At 39.2% G+C, this 18,833-nt stretch overlaps 1 protein-coding gene across 3 annotated transcripts in view; it reads right to left on the bottom strand.

The window, feature by feature from the left end:
• C18H18orf54 (chromosome 18 C18orf54 homolog) overlaps nt 1–18,833 on the bottom strand; it is a 269,814-nt gene that overhangs the window by 63,078 nt on the left and 187,903 nt on the right. The window lies entirely within an intron of this gene.

Raw genomic sequence — 18,833 nt, forward strand, 5'->3', positions numbered from 1 at the left:
ATCACATTAGTCTTTAAATAAAAAACAATTACAGGGAAAAAGAAGGTCATTATTTATTGATAAAGCTGTCAACTCAACAAGAAGATATAACAATTATAAATATATATGCACCTAACAGCACAGTATGAAAATATATGAAGCAAATATTGACATATTTGAAGTGAGAAATGGATGGATCTCCATAAATAGTAGGAGTTTTAATATGCCACTTTCAGTAATTGCTAGAACTTCTAGAAAAATCAATTATGAAATAGAAGATTTTAACAATACTATAAACCAACTATACCTAACTGACATATGTGTATATATGTCAGTTACACATATATATAATATATACAGATATATACATACATATATATAAAATATTTTAGCTAACAGTGGCAGAATATAGATTCTTCTCTAGGTCACATTTTTCTTTGATAACAGCAATAAAATTCACAAATCTTTAGATAGGCTGAAAAGGGAAAAAAAGAGAGAGAAAGACCCAAATAACTGAAATCAGAAGTGGAAAGGGTGATATTACTAGCAACTTGTTTTGGTTTGGTAAAGCCATCAGAATACAACAGACCAGAAATGGATTGGCTTTTAAAAGGGGATATATTACATCACAAATTTACAGTTCTAAGGTCATGTGTGGTCTAGTTTGCTAGCTGCTGGAATGCAATATACCAGAAAAAAGGCTTTTTAAAAGGGGAATTCAATAAGCTACTAGTTTACAGTTCTAAGGCCAAGAAAATGTCCCAATTAAAACAAGTCTTTAGATATGTCCAATCTAAGGCACCCAGGGAAATGTACCTTGGTTCAAGAAGGCTCATGAAGTTCAGGGTTTCTCTCTCAAGTGGAAGGGCACATGGCAAGCACAGTCAGAGGTGTTCTGTCATTTGGAAAGGCACATGGTGAACATGGCATCATCTGCTAGCTTCTTCTCCTGGCTTCCTGTTTCATGAAGCTCTCTGGGAGGCATTTTCCTTCTTCATTTCCAAAGGTCGCTGGCTGGTGGGCTCTCTGCTTCTTGTGGCTATGTTGTTCTGCTCTCTCAGAATCTTTTTCATTCTCCAAAATATTTCCTCTCTCATAGGACTTCAGAAACTAATCAAGATCCACCCAAATGGGTGGGGACATGCTTCCAGCTAATCCAATTTAACAACCATTCTTGATTAAATCACATCTTCAGTGATTTAATTACAGTTTCAAACATACAATACTGAATAGGGATTAGAAGAAATGGCTGCATTTACAAAATGGGATTAGGATTAAAACATGGTTTTTCTAGGGTGCATACATCATTTCAAATCAGTACACCACGGAAATGTCCAAACTAAGGTATCAAAAAGAGAATACCTTCACTCAAGAGAGGCCAATCACATCTGGAGTTTTCCTGTCACATGGGAAGGTACTTGGTGATGTCTGCTGGCCCTTCTCTCCTGGTTTAGCTTCCAAAATGGCTTTTTCAGCTCCTGTGGGTCCTTCTGGTCTGTCCCAGGGCATTTTACCTCTCTGAGCATCTGTGGGTCCTCTCTTAGTTTCTCCAAGGCAAACTTTGGATTTCAACTCTTAGCTTAGCATATTCCCAGGCATTTTCTTTCTCTAAGTATCTGTTATCTCTCTGCTCTCTATATTGGCTCTGAGCCCTCTCTGTTTTCTGTCTTCTATTCTCTTCATGGAGGTCTCCAGTAAGTGGGTTAAGATCCACCTTGAATTTGGTCACATCTCCATGGAAACAACCTAATAAAAAGGTCCCACCTACAACAAGTCTGCCCTCATGTGTTAGCTTCCAAGCTGCGGGAATGTGATATACCAGAGCTGGAATGGTTTTTTAAAGGGGGGAATTTAATAAGTTACAAGTTTACAGTTCTATGGAAGTGAAAGTGTCCAAATTAAGGCACCAACAAGTGGTTGCCTTCACTCAAGAAAGGTCGATGGGTCAGGAATACCTTTGTCAGCTAGGTAGTCATGCGGCTGACATCTTCTGGCCCCCTGCTCCTGGGCTCAGTGGCTTTCAACCTTTGTTCTTGTGGCGCTTCCTCACTTTGCTTCTCCAGGGCTGGCTTTTATCTCTTGGCTTCCCTTGGCTCTCTCCAGATTCTGGTTTCCTTAACATCTCATAGCAATATCTGCTGGGCTCCAAACATCTCTAAACATCCCTGTCTCTGTTCTCCATATGTCTGCATCTGTGCCAGCTCTGCTGTGAAACTTCTCTTGGCTCTGAGGCTTCTATTATTTCTATCATTTCCCTAGGCTCTGTCATTTCTGAGGTTTTTCCAAGTCTTTCCTCTTTTAAAGAATTCCAGTAAACTAATCAAGACCCACCTGGAATGGGTGGAGTCACATCTCCATCTAATCAAAATTAATACCCACAATTGGGCACATTATATCTCCATGGAGATAATCTAATCAAATGGTTCCAAACTATGTTACCGAATCAGGATTAAAAGAAATGGCTGCTACCACAAGACTGGATCAGAATTAAAACAAGGCTTTTTTGGGTATATAATATTTTCAAATCAGTATACTACAAGATTGGATTAGAAGAACATGGCTTTTCTTGGGTACATAACACTTTCAAACTAGCACACAAACCTACGTGATTTTTTTTTAAAAAGGCTTTTCTAGGGTACATAATACTTTCAAACTGGCATACCCCACAAGATTGGATTAGAGGAACGTGGCTTTTCTGGGGTACATAACACTTTCAAACTAGCACACAAACCTTCGTGATTTTTTTTTTAAAAAGGCTTTTCTAGGGTACATAATACTTTCAAACTGGCATACCCCACAAGATTGGATTAGAGGAATGTGGCTTTTCTGGGGTACATAACACTTTCAAAGTAGCACACAACCCCATGCAAATAAAAAAGGACTTATAAGAAGATATCATGAACATCTGTACACCAACAAATTATATAGCCTAGATAAAATGGACAAATTCCAAGAAATACACAAACTAACAACACTGACTCAGGAAGAAATAGAAGATCTCAATAAAGCAATTATTAGTAAGGACATTGAATTGATCATTGAAAACCTCCCAACCAAGAACAGTCCAGGATCAGATGGCTTCACAGGGTAGTTTTATCAAGCATTTCAAGAATTAAAACCAGTCCTTCCAAAAAATTGAAGAGGAGCAAATGCTGCTTAACTCATTTCATGAGATCAACATCACCCATGTACCAAAGCCAGAAAAAGATACCAGAAAAAAATAAAATTATAGACCAATATTTCTTATGACCATAGATGTAAAATTCTCAACAAGATACTAGTAAACCAAATCCAACAACACACTAAAAGAGTTATAAACCATAATCAAGTTTTGGTTTATCCCAGATATACAAGGTTTATTCAACAGAAGAAAATCAATTAATGTCAATCCCCACATTAACAGAATGAAGGAAAAAAACCACATGATCATCTAAATTGATGCAGAAAAGGCATTCGACAAAATCCACCACCTTCTTGATAAAAATATTTAGAAAAGTAGTAACAGAAGGAAATTTCCTCAATGTGATAAAACACATATATGAAAAACCCACAGTTAACATTGTACTTAATGATGAACGACTGAAAAATTTCTAAGACCAAGAATAATACAGGAATGCCCACTCTGACCAATGCATTTCAACATTGTACTGGAAGCTTTTGCCAGAGCATTTAGGAAGGAAAAAGAAATAAAAGGCATCCAAGTTGGAAAAGAAGAAGTAAATCTTTCCTTATTTGCAGGTGACCCTCTATACAGAAAATACTGAGAAGTCTACAACAGAGCTACCAGAGCTAATAAATGAATTCAGCAAATGGTGGTCAACACTCAGAAAGTAGTAGTGCTGTGGAAGACAGTTTGGCAGTTCTTTAGAAAACTAAATATCAAGTTTCCCTATGATCTGGCAACACCAATATTTGATGTATATCCTGAAGAGCTGAAAGCAGTAACACGAACAGACATTTGAATACCAATGTCCATAGCAGCACTATTCATAATTTACAAAAGATGGAAATAATCCAAGTGCCCACCAACAAGTGGATAAACAAAATATGGTATATACACATGATGGAATATTATGTAGCAAGACAAAATGAGGCCTTGAAGCATATAACAAATGGATGAACCTAGAGGATATAATGCTGAGTGAAGTAAGCCAGACACAAAAGGATAGATACAATATGATTTCACTATTATGACTCTAGTAAAGAGATCAAACTTCAAATCATACAGTCCAGGAAGAAAATCTGTACTCATATAAAGCAATAAGCTAGATGTTACATCTCTGCAGCTAGAGTACACAAATGACTTCAAAAGGAATGGGCTTCCATGTGTTTCACATTTTTAACACTGGCCATTCATAATAAAGACTCTATAAAAAATCATTAGTGTTTCTATACATTAGTAATGAATAGTCTGAAGAAGAAACCAAGAAAAAAATTCCATTTACAATAGCAGCTAAGAGAATAAAATATTTAGGAATAAATCTAACCAAGGATACAAAGGACTTATACATAGAAAACTACAATATATTGCTAAAAGAAATCAAAGAAGACATAATAAATGGAAGAACAAACCATGATCATGGATTGGAAGATTAAATATTATTAAGCCGTCAATTCTACCCAAAGTGATTTACAGATTTAATGCAATTCCAATCGAAATACCAACAGTCTTCTTTGCAGAAATGGAAAATCCAGTCATCACATTTAAATTAGGCAAAGCTTTCCTAGACTTTGCACAAGCAATGAAAGAAAAAAGTAGATAAATGGGACCTAATCAAAAGTGAAAAGTTTTGTGCATCAACTGACTTTGTCATTTAAGTAAAACAACATCATACCAGATGGGAAAAAATATTTGGAAACCACATATTCAGTAAGGGGTTAATATCTAGAATATATGAGGGAATCCTACAACTAAACAACATAAAGACAAACAACCCAATTTAAAAATAGAAAAAAGACTCAAATAGACATTTCTCTAAAAAAGATACACAAGAGGCCAAAAAGCACATGAAAAGATGTTCAACATCATTAGCCATTATGGAAATGCAAATCAAAACCACAGTGACATGCCATTTGAAACCCACTAGAATGACTACTATGTTTTTAAAAAACTGTAAATTACAAGTGTTGAAAATTATGTGAGAAAATAAGAATACTCATTCATTGTTGTTGGGAATGGAAATGATGCAGCCACCATGTAAGGGAATTTGGCAGTTCCTCAAAGTTAAATATAGAAGCACCATATGACCCAGCAATCCCACTTCCAGGTATATGCCCCAAAGACTCAGAAATAGGGACTAGAAGAAATATTTACACAGTGATGTTCATAGTGACATTACTCCAACTGCCAAAAGATGGAAGCAATCCAAGTGTTCATCAACCAATAAATGGGTAAACAAAATGTGGTATATATACATAGTGCAATATTATTCAGCTGTAATAAGGAATGAAATTCTGTTACATGCAACAACATGGACGAAACTTGAAGCCTTCATATTGAGTGAAATAAGCCAGACACCAATGGACAAGTATTCTATGATGTCACTGATATGAGATAATTAGAATAAGCAAATTCAGGGTCAAAAACTGAATATAGGTTACCAGGGGCTGAGGCAGGTGTAGGGAATGGGGAGTTAACATTTAAATTGTTCATAGTTTCTATTTGGGATGATGGAAAAGTTTTGGTAATGGATGGTGGCAATGATGGCACAACATTGTGAACATAATTACCACCACTGAATTATATATTTGAATGTGATTGAAGGGGGGAGTTTTGGATTTATATGTGTTAATAGAATAAAAATTAAAATTAAAAAAAGAAAAGACAATTCAAGGGACTGCATAACACAGTGAACTCTAAGGTGAACCACAGATTATAGTTAATAGTGCAATCATAAAAATGTTGTTTCATCAATTGCAACAATGCACCACATTAATGCAAGATGTTAATAATAAGGTAGTATATGGGAGTTCCATATTTTATACATGACTTATCTGTAAACTACAACTTCTCTAATTTAAAAAAAAACAGAATGATGTAAGGAAAATGTGTAAAATGAATATGTAATCAAATAGCATGGGGCTCAACCAGGAAAGATGCCGATCTTTCTGTATTTTTCCTTCAAGCTCTCTCTGAACTCTTAAAAAATTGGATCAGTTGAGTCAAGTCTTACCTCACACTATGTCACCAACGCAAAAATTAAAACCTGAAACCCAGATAGCATTTTCTGACATAACATCTCAGTTTAACCAAATATACAAAGGTAAAAAAGAAACCATATAGATGAAGATGAAGACATGTTACAGTACTTCAAAATTGGAAAGATAAACTCCCCCTAGACAAATTGGAGAGAGTTCATTTTTAGTCAAAGCATTATGCATTCTCAGTAATAAGTAAGCTGAGCTGAATATAGCAACATTTTAAGCAATGACTCTGCGCCTTGGTGTGGGACCCTACACAAGGCATTTACCTTGTAGCAAGCAGGCCCCTTGTAGCAGGCAGGCCCCTCACCCCTCCTTGAACATTTAAACCACTTCCTCTTTAAAAATTCTCCAAATTCCTCTGAGCAGTCAGAACTACACATAAACAAGATGCTTGCTCCAAGAATGGGTAAAACTGCACATAGGCAAGATAAGACAGATTCCTGTAAAGACACCCCTCCCCTAACCATTCATCCACTTCTGAAAACCCAGCTTTATACCCTTCCCGATTTAAACCAGTTGCTCATTTCCTTCCAACACCACCAGTTACCATATTAAGCATACCTTGTCTTTAATGTGTCATCATGTCTATAAAAACTGATGTTAACCATTTGTTTGGGGCTCAGACTCTGAGGCTACTTGGCTGAGCCCTATGGCCATAGATGAATAAAAACCTACTTTCTGAAGCATCAGAGTCTTTGGCCCCGGTTTGTTGTGTTTCTGTGTAATGTTCCTGGAGGTTTGTAGACTTGTCTCTGGTTTTGTGCAACATTTCTAGAAGCTCATTCAGGATCAAGAGACTGATAATGTTTTTACCTCCCTCACCCACAGTGGCAGTGTTGCCTGGACCGAAGACCTAATGGAATCCAATGCCAGCAACAGTGCTTTTCCCCATCTTTTGATTTCCTGACCTCCCTGGCCAGGGCACTCATCACCAGAGCAGCAATGGATCCAGGACAGTTTCTGGAATCAAATTCCATGGAGCTGCCTGTATGAGTGGTAAGCACCCAGGTGTGTCAGTTTCAGCCCACTCATATAAGGCTAGGGGAGCCTGAGTGGAAGGGAAGCCTGATCACCTCCCAGAAACTCTCCGAGTATCAGTCCCCAGTTGGAAGACCAGGGGAAATGGAAGTCTTCAGGTTCAGTTTAGGGAAGGGTGGTGCAGGAGGGGTGTTAGAGTATATGCGTGTGTGACTGTGTGAATAAAAGAAAGTCCTGGGCCACAGGAGCCGTCACCAGGTCGCAAGAGAGTTCAGATTCTATGAGTTTGTGGTGATCCTCATATAGCTCCGGGTTGGCAACCCTGAAAGGGGGGCTGCCCGGGGGTTTATGCCAGACCACCAAAGCCAAGAGATGCCCAATGTCCCTGCTAGGGGAGCAGCCAGACAGAACGAAGTGACAGTTTGTTCAAAACCCTTTGTTGTTTGTCTGTAAGCCCTCTCTCTAATCGTTGGTGCCACTGATATGGGAGAGGAAGTCAGTAAGATACCATTGTGGTGCATATTGTCTAACTTTAAGAAAGCCCTTACTGATGACTGGAGAGTCAAGCTGACCCCTTTAGAAAGCTGTGTGAATTAAAGTGGACCATTTCTGGGGAGTATAAAAAGAAATTATCTTGTATTTCATCTTATCATTACTCCGTCTTATAAATTAAAATTTTCACATTTCAGAGTAAGAGGAGAACATCTCTGTAGGGGTTTTACAATTTGTCTCGTTAAGAAAGTCTGTTCCTTACAACTGATGTTGCCATTGCATGACCTTGGTAAGAAAACAGTTGAAATGTGCTCTCTAGCTTGGGAGGACTGGCTATCTTCCCAGAAGGAGGTGTATGTTAATAAAAATATCTAGGTCCCAGGAAGCTCCTCTTGGTCCCTAGCCAGTTCCCAGAGGACCAAACTGGGCCCACTCACATAAGCTAATTGGAATATTGCCACTATTATGTCAAGATATCATTTAAAAAAAAACTGTATGCAAGCAGTTAGAGAAAGAAAGAGGAGAAACTTAGGAGAAGAGAGAAAAGAATCTTATGAGAGAGAGAAAGCACCTCATTGCTGCATATATTTGTAACTGTTGCCTCTTATCTGCCTTAACATGCCCTGACATATCCAGACATCTCTCGTTCTTGCAAGCCTTTCTATTCTAACCCCCTGCCTAGCAACTCCTGAGCATATATCGCACCACCTTTTCACCTCTTCTTCATTAGACCATGTACACTCCTCACCTCACCACCCATTATAATATTCAACACACCTCCTAGCCAATCCACATCCTACACGACACCATAAAGCTGCCCATCAAAGTTTCTTCACCTCTAATTAACTCCCCCTCACCAACCCTATATATTCTTTGTGTTTCCTCCTGTTGGGGTCTTAGCCTGTAAGCCTTGCCAGCCAGCTAGGTCCCGCGAGCCCTATGCAATAAATTACTGCTATTATTCTTTAGTCTCGGTTTATTGTGCTCGCGCGCCCTCCAGACCTTCGAGCCCCGTGGTCTCGGCTGACGCCGCTCTCCAGCCGAACCACATCCGAGGATGAGACCCCAGTGCGGTAGGGCTAGGCAAGCCCCAAGCCGCACCTCATCAGGATCTTATGCTCTGTTATGGATCTTAACTAAAGAGACTCTGAATGCTGTCCCCAAGATTGCTATGGATTTTACTAATGACAGTTAAAATTCTGCTTGTGAAACTCTCCAGCACTTCTCTTCAGGTGTTGGTGCCATCTTATCTGGTGATGCAATTATGCTTTATTTTTGAAGACTCTTTTAGTTATTTTCTTCAATTACTTTCCTAATAAAATCTGTTTTTATATCACTGAGGTCTGTGTTGTCTGCGAATCCGAACCTATAAATCAAATGGTCACAAATATCACATTGCCTTTCATGGCGCTGTGAGCAGGATCCACATTTCAGCATGGCTTCATAATGGTAAAGGTCAGTAAGACAAGCTTTAGAAAATTTGTGCAGAAAATATGGACTGTGCTCATCTGAATATTGTTATGCTTTATTAGGACCATTCTTGATTAATTTAAAGTTGCCAGTTTCTTGTGCTTTTTGTATGTGGAATGTTTTGGATTTAAATGTTTTGTCTCCCTGGTTTGTACTTTCTAATGCTATAAGACATTTGGGAACTTTTAAGTCAGTAACCCCTCTTCAAGATTTACCTTAGATGGATTAATAGTGGGCCATAAGCTTTAGACATAACTTAGGAGATAATGTCATTTTTGAAAAAGTCCTCTAAACTCAAAGGAATAAACCAAAAAACCCCAGGATGGGATGATTTACCTTACTCCTCACTTGCAAAGGAATGGGCAAGATGCATGGGACCCTGTGAAGATTGAGGGAATAGAATTAAACAGGGAGAACCTACTCAGGTTGCTCTATGTCTAGAAAACATTCCATTAGAAAAAGGGAAAGAAAATGATTGAAGTGTGTAGAGGAGGATGGGCTTTGTTAACAGAATATTTAAAAAATGTGTGTGAACAGAGTGATTGAGCAATCGCTGAAAAAAGGAATTATGAAAAGGAATGGCAGAATTACAGGAAAAACTGTCCATGCTGCAGAATCAAAATTTTGTTTTGGAAAATCAAATTTGTAATTATCAGTTAGTAGCTGAGAGGACGGCAGTCCCTGTGGCCCAATATAAATATAAAAGGAGATGATGTAAAGTGAACAAAGGGAAAGTACATATGGTACTAGCCACTGCCACTGCTAATTGGGTTCCTGATAAGTGGGATGGCGATGTGTGGGATGAGGCAGAAAATGGAAAAAATGAGAATATTTTAGATGAGAAAGTCTGTCAGAAAAAAAAGAGTAAATATCCTCTGTATTAGTTAGGGTTCTCTAGAAAAACAGAATCAACAGGAAATAATCATAAATATAAAATCTATAAAAGTGTCACACATAACCATGAGAATGTAGAGTCCAAAATCTGTAGGGCAGGCTGTGAAGCTGATGATTCCAATGGAGGGTCTGGATGAACTCCACAGGAGAGGCTTGCCAGCAAAGCAAGAAGAGAGCCTGTCTCTTGTGAATCCTCCTTAAAAGGCTTCTGGTGATTAGATTAAGCAACACTCATTAAAGAAGACACTCCCCTTGGCTGATTACAAATGGAATCAGTTGTGGATGTAGCCAACGTGATCATGATTTAATTCTATGAAATGTCCTCATAGCAAAAGACAGGCCAGCACTTGCCCAACCAGACAAACAGGTACCACCACCTGGCCAAGTTGACATGTGAAACTGACCATGACATCCTCCAAAAATAGGAGCTGACCTAATACAAAGGCAAAAAGAAGAATAATAGGACAATCAGGTTACTTTCAAAACCAGTATAAAAGAAGAAAAAATAATTTATATTCTTAGGCATTTTACTCTGAAAACTGGTGAGCCATTGATTACCTGGATGATCAGAATTGCTATTACAGGGGCTGGAGGAGTGGTGCTGAACTATACAAACTGCTTTTCAGTAGTTTAGTTGGCAGACTGGAAAAAATTCTAACTTGCTGGCATTGGCTGCACAAAGGTATAATGAGCAATGCCCTGCTGACACTATGTGGCCATGAAATGATCAACCCTCATACACTTTGTGAGATGCTATGGAGAAATTAAAAAAGGAAGTTATGAAGTCAGCAATTATATTGGGAGAGGCCTACACATAACACCTCCTCCCTATCAATGCTTCACAGAGAAATGCTCTCATTAAGGCAGCATCTCCAGCATATAAATACTTGATAATGACTTTATTATTAGGAAAAACAGGCACTCCATTTAACAATGTCATAAATAAAATGACAGAGCTGGAAGACATGGGAGACTGGCATACAGGGAAAGGAAAGGCCCAAAAATATAATGGGAAATGGTTCCCCAATACCATTCATACATACCATACCCCTTATCCCTCCCTTTCATTGATCACTAGCATTTCAATCTAAATTTATTCTAACATTTGTTCCCCCTATTATTTATTTTTATTCCATATGTTTTACTCATCTGTTGACAAAGTAGATAAAAGGAGCATCAGACACAAGGTTTTCACAATCACATCACATTGTGAAAACTGTATCATTATACAATCATCTTCAAGAAATATGGCTACTGGAACACAGCTCTACATTTTCAGGCACTTCCCTCCAGCCTCTCCATTACATCTTGAATAAAAAGGTGATATCTATTTAGTGCATAAGAATAACCTCCAGGATAACCTCTTGACCCTGTTTGGAGTCTCTCAGCCATTGACACTTTATTTTGTCTCTTTTCACTCTTCCCCCTTTTGGTTGAGGATGTTTTCTCAATCCCTTGATGCTGAGTCTCAGCTCATTCTAGGATTTCTGTCCCACATTGTCAGGAAGGTCCACACCCCTGGGAGTCATGTCTCATGTAGACAGGAGTTGAGCAGTGAGTTTGCTTGTTATGTAGGCTGGAGAGAGAGGCCACATAAGAGCAACAAAAGAGGTTCTCTTGGGGGTGAGTCTTAGGCCTAATTTTAAGTAGGCTTGACCTATCCTTTGTGGGGTTAAGTTTCATATGAACAACCCCCAAGATTGGGGGCTCAGCCTATAGCTTTGGTTGTCCCCACTGCTTCTGAGAATATCAAGAATTCAATCTGGGGAAATTGAATTTTCCCCCTTTCTCCCCATTCCCTGAAGGAGACTTTGCAAATACTTTTTTATTCACTGTTCAAACCTTCTGGGATTTATCGGGGCATCACTCTGGACAAACTAACAAAATCTCATGCCCTGCTCAAGGTTCCATGTACTTGTGGTGTTCAATTAAGCTGTCTACATAAGTTATATTAGGAAATGCACTAGTCAAAATATAAATTTTGTACCAAATAAACATTTTTTGCTTTAGTCTCACACATAAGCTAAAATTTTAAAATATTAATTACCATCTATTTTCAGCACCCTGCAGTAATGACAGTCCTCTGTTCTTCCTTATGCAAAAACAGTTTTTAAATTTGTACATTTAGTCACTATCATTATATACTCTAGGCATTCCTAGATTATATTATCTCAGTCTTTATCATCTATCTTTCTTTCTGATTTCATTTGTGCCCCCACTCTAGCTTTGCCTGACGCTGAGCTCCTGACATCACATTCTGCCTCTGGCTTTAGTCATGGATTTTTCTTAATCTCCCAGCCTCTGAAATGATTTTCCAAATATTTTGTCTTAGATGAATCCCTCTGCTTTGTCTGCTACAGATTGCCTTGAGTTGACCCTATTCTAGGGCTCATTGTCTAAGTAAGAACCATATAAATGGATAATGGAAATGTAACAGAAGCCTAAGCCTTACATTTTAAAAAATAAACCTTTTATTTGGAATATTTTTACATTTTCAGAAAAGTTGCAAAGACAGCAGAGATTTCCCATACTTTTCATCCAGTTTCAAATTCCCTTAATGTTTCCATCTTATATCACCATGGTATAATTGTTAAATATAAGAAACCAAAACTAGTACATAACCATTAACAAAGCTCTGATCATTCTTGGATTTACGAGGTTTTCTTTTTCCATTAATGTGCATTTCTTTGTTCCAAGATCAATTTCAGGATGCCACATCGCTTTGAGATATCATGGATCTTTAGTCTCCTTTTGTCTGTGATAATTTCTCAGTATCTCCTTGTTTTTCATGACCTTAACACTTTTAAAGGGAATTGACCAGGTATTTTATAGAATGTTCCTCAATCTAGGTTAGTCTGATGTATTTTCTCATTATTAGACTGGGGTTATGGATTTTAGGAAAGAATGCCCAGAGGAGAAGTACCCTCTCATCACAGCATACCAGAGAGAACCTGCTATCCGCATGCCATCACTGGTGATATTAACCTTAAGGTTAAGGTAGCATTTGTCAGATCTCTCTATTGTAAGTTAGTATGTTCCCTCTATTCCTTGGAAATGTGACTCTTAATTTTTAAGATATATTGGAGAAAATTAAAGGAGGAACAGAGAGATAGAAAGAAAACCCATGTGGTCAAGAAAAACAAAGGCATTTCAGGAATGAGGGCATGGACAACAGTGTTAAATGCCATGGGAGGTCAAGTAAGATAATTGCTGGAAAGTATCTAATGGAAGGTTGTGATAACTCCAATAAGAGCAATTTTAATTGTGTGATGAAGCAAGCCAGAATGCAATGGGTGGGGTTAATTACAGAAAGCGGACATAGAGTATAAATTATATATTTAGAAGCTTGACTATGAAGGAAGTATGTGGAAAGGGTGGTGGCTGGAGAGAGTCACAAAACCACAGGAGGTTTCAGAGAGCTTTTTGTTATTTTTTAAATGTGGGGGAGACTTGAAAATATGTATATGCTGAGGGAAAAAGTGACATTTGAGAGAGAGAGAATGGAGGTGGTGGTGAGGTAGGAGGAAGGGGCAGAAAGAGGAGGTTGGTTAAAAATCTAGACAATGTTGCTGGGTAGAATGTGTGTGGGCTATGTCTACAGCTATCATAAGAAAGTCAGGTTGGATTCGTCTTTGTTGGGCAATAATGGCTAAATTATTACTGATTGTTTGTCAAGAATGCTCAGAGCTTTACTGAGACAGAGGCTACCAGCTCAGAAAGCATAGTTTCTCTAAAAAAAAAAAAAAAGTGATACCATTTATTAGATGTGTCCAGTTTCCAAGAAGCTTTTCTTCCAGATTTTTAATTGACTGGAGTTGGACAAGCTGTCTATTCTATTTTGTAATTCACATAACCTAGGTAAGGCTAGTTTTCAATATTTGGTAGGGCCCTGACCAAGGAGTATGGAAACTTGAAAGAAACTTTTGCTTCCCTGTGATATTCAGTGAACTTTTAGCTCACTTTGAACTCCTTTGGTTCTTCCACCTTCATTTTTTTTAACTTGAAAAAGCACAGCACAGATTTTCTGTGACAAATACTGCTGCTCAGCAGCAGCTTGAAATTAGTAAATGAAAGCTGATTTTTCTAAAGCACAGCAATGTTTTCTTTTTTAAAAATTTGGAAGTTATTGTAGTTTGCATTATTTTTCCTAGGATAAACACGAAGATTTTTGTGGTGGTGGTAGTTGTTTATGAAGAGGAACTTATATAATTCCAATAAAATAAGTAGATTTTTAAATAACTATTTTAAGCCTGAATTAAAAACATAGTATAAGACAAAAGACATTCAATAAAATAAAATGATACAAATTTAATGCATTGGGGCGAAATTTATAAATACATAAATTTCTTAATGAACTTAATCTACTATAATTTAGAAATTTTCTTCTGAGAATTCATATTCATTCATGCAATATGTTAACTAGTTAATTAATGATAGATTAGTGAATAAACAAAGCATTGATGGTACATACTGTAAAGATAAAATATATTTACATTTTTATTATTTTCAGCATCATCAAAACACATGTTAGAGTGGTTGTGAAGGATGTCTATGGAGTGACTAGGGTGACAAAGAAACCATTGCAGTTACATTGGGGAAGTTGGTACCTGGCAAGTACTATGGAACAAAGGGAATAAAGAGCCCAGCATTCAAAACTAATGAGATATACATAAATTTTACATACTTAAAACCTATATTCAGGCCAACATCCTGCACTTGTGATTAACTTCAACCTGCTTTTTGAGTCAAGCAGAGAAGCTGGATTCAACCAGTTGTAAGCACAGGTGCATAAACCCCCAAATTGTCCTTAAAGTGACCCCTGCCTTATTAGCATAATAAAAGACACACTCAGAGGAAGAGAATTTCCGCCATTTTTGAACATGCAATGTATGAAATAGTATGTAGTTAACATAGGATTATATAACCCTAGGGACACTGCTCATTATTAGTAATCAACAGATAATTATAGAAGCAGATAAAGCCAGCTTTATATAAAACACCTGACCCAAGCTACACAGACTATATAAGCCAAGGATAGGAAACCTTATATGTTCCAACTTCTGGACAAGGGTCAGATCCTTGTCTCTATAGATGCAATTAAACTTTTTGAATCACCTACTTATGTTGTGGTTCTTCTAATTTAAAGTGTCTCGGTTGGTTTTCCTAAGAGGTTGGTAGTTTCCCAACCTAACACACAGATTGAGTTAGAATGATCCTGAGATAAGAATGTGCTGTGGGGAGATCCAAGATGGCGTCTTAGTAAGGTACATGCGTCTTAGTTCCTCCGACTCCAAATCAACTAATAGGTGAACAGAAACAGTACAAAACAACTCCCGGGGCTACAGCAGGGAATGGACACACAGCGTAACCAAGTCTGGGCTGGCTAGTCTGACTGCGAAACTCAGCTGCGGTGAGTGAGATCCCCGAGCGGCGGGCGATTTCCCGAGCAGCCGCAGCTGCGGCGGTCCGAGCTAATCCCTCCCTCCTTCCCGGGCTCGCTGAGAGACTCGGAGAGACAAGCTTCCCAGCCAAGGCGGCCGGCGCCACACTTTTGCGGGCGGCTTCGAGTCCGCGACTACAAGTCTCGGATCAGAGGGCTATCCAAAGTCTGAGCTGGCAAGTCTGATTCCGAGTCTTGGCTGCGGCGAGACCCCCGAGCGGCCGCAGCTGCGGCGGTCCGAGCTAATCCCTCCCTCCTTCCGGGGCTGGCTGAGAGACTCGGAGAGACAAGCTTCCCAGCCAAGGCGGCCGGCGCCACACTTTTGCGGGCAGCTTCGAGTCCGCGACTACAAGTCTCGGATCAGAGGGCTATCCAAAGTCTGGGCTGGCAAGTCTGATTGCGAGACTTGGCTGCGGCGAGACCCCCGAGCGGCCGCAGCTGCGGCGGTCCGAGCTAATCCATCCCTCCTTCCCGGGTCGGCTGAGAGTATCGGAGAAGTAAATTCCCCAATCCGAGGCAGGCGGCGCCCTTCTTTTGCGGGCGCCTTCGAGTCTCGGCGTTAAGTCCGTGGCTACGAGTCCCGGATCAGAGGGCTATCCAAAGTCTGGGCTGGCTAGACTGACTGCGAGACTCGGCTGCAGTGAGACCCCCGAGCGGTGTGCGATCTCCCGATCAGCGGCAACTGCGGTGGTCCGAGCTACTCCCTCCCCCCTTTCCGGGCCGGCTGAGAGTATTGGAGAAGCAAGTTTCCCAAGCCGAGGCAGGTGGCACCCCTCTTTTGCGGGCGGCTTCGAGTCTCTGCTTCGAGTCCGCGGATACGAGTCTCAGATAGGAGGGCTATCCAAGCCGCGGAAGCCCCCCCCCACGGGAGGCTTCCTGGTCCGGTGGGGAATCCCCCAGGCCCGCTGCGGCCCGCAACCAGCCACAGGGTCCCCTCAAGCCGCGGCAGCTGACGCCCCCACCATGCGCGGCCCCTGAACCAACGGAGAGATTTGGATCCGAAAGCCCCAGGCCACGGAGATCGGTGACTGGGGGAGACCCATTCCAAACACTTGAGACAAACGTGTGCCACGTGCGCCACGTACTGGGCAAGATAAGAAAAACAGATCCCAGAGATTTCACAGAAAAATCTTACAACCTTGCTGGGTCAAACACCCAGAGAAATCTGAATAAATGCCCAGACGCCAGCAGCAGAAGATAACTGTCCACGCTCAAAAGATTGAGAATATGGCCCAGTCAAAGGAACAAACCAATAGCTCAAATGAGAAACAAGAGCTGAGGCAACTAATCCTGAATATACGAACAGAAATGGAAAACCTCTTCAAAAATGAAATCGATAAATTGAGGGAGGACATGAAGAGGACATGGGCCGAACATAAAGAAGAAATAGAAAAACTGAAAAAACAAATCGCAGAACTTATGGAAGTGAAGGATAAAGTAGCAAACATAGAAAAAATAATGGATAGTTACAATGATAGATTTAAAGAGACAGAAGATAGAATTAGTGATTTGGAGGATGGAACATCTGAATTCCAAAAAGAAACAGAAACTATAGGGAAAAGAATGGAGAAATTTGAACAGGGTATCAGGGAACTCAAGGACAATATGAACCGCACAAATATACGTGTTGTGGGTGTCCCAGAAGGAGAAGAGAAGGGAAAAGGAGGAGAAAAACTAATGGAAGAAATTATCACTGAAAATTTCCCAACTCTTATGAAAGACCTAAATTTACAGATCCAAGAAGTGCAGCACACCCCAAAGAGATTAGACCCAAATAGGCGTTCTCCAAGACACTTACTAGTTAGAATGTCAGAGGTCAATGAGAAAGAGAGGATCTTGAAAGCAGCAAGAGAAAAACAATCCATCACATACAAGGGAAACCCAATAAGACTATGTGTAGATTTCTCAGCAGAAATCATGGAAGCTAGAAGACAGTGGGATGATATATTTAAAATACTAAAAGAGAAAAACTGCCAACCAAGACTCCTATATCCAGCAAAATTATCCTTCAAAAATGAGGGAGAAACTAAAACATTCTCAGACAAAAAGTCACTGAAAGAATTCGTGACCAAGAGACCAGCTCTGCAAGAAATACTAAAGGGAGCATTAGAGTCAGATACAAAAAGACAGAAGAGAGAGAGATGGAAAAGAGTGTAGAAAGAAGGAAAATCAGATATGATATATATAATACAAAAGGCAAAATGTTAGAGGAAAATATTATCCAAACAGTAATAACACTAAATGTCAATGGACTGAATTCCCCAATCAAAAGACATAGATTGGCAGAATGGATTAAAAAACAGGATCCTTCTATATGCTGTCTACAGGAAACACATCTTAGACCCAAAGATAAACATAGGTTGAAAGTGAAAGGTTGGGAAAAGATATTTCATGCAAATAACAACCAGAAAAGAGCAGGAGTGGCTATACTAATATCCAACAAATTAGACTTCAAATGTAAAGCAGTTAAAAGAGACAAAGAAGGACACTATATACTAATAAAAGGAACAATTAAACAAGAAGACATAACAATCATAAATATTTACGCACCGAACCAGAATGCCCCAAAATACGTGAGGAATACACTGCAAACACTGAAAAGGGAAATAGACTCATATACTATAATAGTTGGAGACTTCAACTCACCACTCTCATCAAAGGACAGAACATCTAGACAGAAGATCAACAAAGAAATAGAGAATCTGAATATTACTATAAATGAACTAGACTTAATAGACATTTATAGGACATTACATCCCACAACAGCAGGATACACCTTTTTCTCAAGTGCTCATGGATCATTCTCAAAAATAGACCATATGCTGGGTCACAAAGCAAGTCTTAACAAATTTAAAAAGATTGAAATCTTACACAACACTTTCTCGGACCATAAAGGAATAATGTTGGAAATCAATAATAGGCAGAGTGCCAGAAAATTCACAAATACGTGGAGGCTCAACAACACACTCCTAAACAACGAGTGGGTCAAAGAAGAAATTGCTAGAGAAATTAGCAAATACCTCGAGGCAAATGAAAATGAAAACACAACATATCAAAACTTATGGGACGCAGCAAAGGCAGTGCTAAGAGGAAAATTTATTGCCCTAAATGCCTATATCAGAAAAGAAGAAAAGGCAAAAATTCAGGAATTAACTATCCATTTGGAAGAACTGGAGAAAGAACAGCAAGCTAACCCCAAAGCAAGCAAAAGGAAAGAAATAACAAAGATTAGAGCACAAATAAATGAAATTGAAAACATGAAAACAATAGAGAAAATCAATAAGGCCAGAAGTTGGTTCTATGAGAAAATCAATAAGATTGATGGGCCCTTAGCAAGATTGACAAAAAGAAGAAGAGAGAGGATGCAAATAAATAA

This window comes from Tamandua tetradactyla, chromosome 18 (assembly GCF_023851605.1).
Source record: "Tamandua tetradactyla isolate mTamTet1 chromosome 18, mTamTet1.pri, whole genome shotgun sequence".
NCBI classification, from domain to species: Eukaryota; Metazoa; Chordata; class Mammalia; order Pilosa; family Myrmecophagidae; genus Tamandua; species Tamandua tetradactyla.